Source organism: Pan paniscus, chromosome 15 (assembly GCF_029289425.2).
Source record: "Pan paniscus chromosome 15, NHGRI_mPanPan1-v2.0_pri, whole genome shotgun sequence".
Classification (NCBI taxonomy): Eukaryota; Metazoa; Chordata; class Mammalia; order Primates; family Hominidae; genus Pan; species Pan paniscus.
Window position 1 is genome coordinate 35,749,766 of NC_073264.2, and position 2,130 is coordinate 35,751,895.

A 2,130-nucleotide genomic window follows, 5' to 3' on the forward strand; every position below is an offset into this window, starting at 1 on the left:
GGTCTTTATTATTTAAGAAATACATTTTGTAAGGCTATAGCTGCCATAGGTAGTAATTACTCTGATGGACCTAGGCAGTCAATTGAAAACCTTCCAGAAATGATTCACCATTCTAGATGCCATTATAATAAAAGATTTATGATTCATGGGAGGAGGTCAAAATATTAACAGTAACAGGAGTTGCAAAGTTGATTCCAACTTTTATGGATGACTTGGAGGGGTTCAAAATTTCAGTGGAGGAAGTTAACTGTAGATGTGCTAAAAATAGCAAGAGAACTACATATGGAGCCTGATGATGTGAGTGAATTACTGCAATCTCACGGTAAAACTTGAACAGACAAGGTTTTGCCTTTTATGGATGAGCAAAGAAAGTGGTTTCTTGAGATGGCATATACACCTGGTGAAGGTGCTATGAACATTGTTGAAATTACAACGAAGGACTTAGGATATTTTATAAACTTAGTTGATAAAGCAGCAGCAGGGTTTGAAAGGATTGCTTCCAGTTTTGGAGGAAGTTCCATTGTGGGTAAAAGGCTATCAAATAGCTTACATGCTACAGAGAAATCTTTCATGAATGAAGAGTTGATCAATGCAGCAAACTTTATTGTTGTCTTATTTTTAAAAATTGCCATAGCCACCCCAACTTTCCGCAACCATGACCCAGATCAGTCAGCAGCCATCAACATCAAGGCAAGACCCTCCACCAACAAAAAATTATGACTTGTTGAAGGCTCAAATAATCATTAGCTTTTTTCAGCAATAAATAATTCTTTAAGATAGGTACATTGTGGTGTTTTTTTTTTTTTTTTTAGCCATAATGCTACTGCACACTTAATAGACTACGGGATGGTGTAAATGTAACTTTTATATGCAGGGGAAAACCAAAAAACTTCATGTGACTCACTTTATTGAGATATTCACTTTATTGCAGTGGTCTGAAACTGAACCCACAATAACTACAAGGTATGCTTGTAAATACCTTATTTTTAACAAAAAGTGAAAATGATTTCCCTGTTTGTTATTTACTAACAAATAGACCAGACATTTGCATCAGACAGTGAGCATAAACTTCTCTGATCACCTCTCAAGAGACATCTCCCATTTCTCTTTTGACTCTCCTCAAGATTTCCTGTAAGACTAAACTTTATCTTCCATATGTCTCACAGGTCAGTGTTCATAATAACCATCAGTTATACAACAGCAATTTAATGAATCTCAGAGTGAAGACAAATTGCAGGTTTCTGAGTAGAGGGCCAGGATAGGTCACCTGGATACCCACTGAAACTAATGATTCTCAACTTCTCCTGCCTTCAACTCACCAGAGGAATATTAGACATCCACATGTTAGTGGTTCTCTATGGGGGATAGTAGAGGAAAGCCAATTGGGGCATTAATAGAACAAATCTTACGTTAAATCCTCGTATTATTTTTCTTGAGATAATATGACTACAGCTCAGATACAACCATATCCAATTTTTAACTACTTCAAACCAAGTAATTCCATATTATTCTCACTACTCCTATCTAATTGTGGTATCAATTGACTCTAAAAATATTAAACACATATATATTACTTGAGACCTCTAGACTATAAAATACTTCAAAAGTCTAGTCCTTAAAACGTAGGGCAAAAAATACCTCAATTTTGGCCAGGCGCGGTGGCTCACACCTGTAAACCCAGCACTTTGGGAGGCCGAGGCAGGTGGATCAGGAGGTCAGGAGTTTGAGACCATCCTGGCCAACACAGTGAAACCCCGTCTCTACTACAGATACAAAAAATTAGCCAGGCATGGTGGCAGGTGCCTGTAATCCCAGCTATTCAGGAGGCTGAGGCAGGAGAATCACTTGATCCCAGGAGATGGAGGTTGCAGTGAACCGAGATCATGCTGTTGCACTCCATCCTGGGCGACAGGGCAAGACTCCGTCTCAAAAAAAAAAAAAAAAAAAAAAAACAACCCAGCAACACACATAATTGCCTAATTCTTTTTAATTAGCAATATTTTTATGTTGCAAAACATATAGGATAAGACATACTTACTGCTTATCTGGTCCTCCACAGAAAATAATTCAGCAATATAAATACTAGATCAATATTTAACCATCAAGGAAAAGATATACTGCTACATCAGC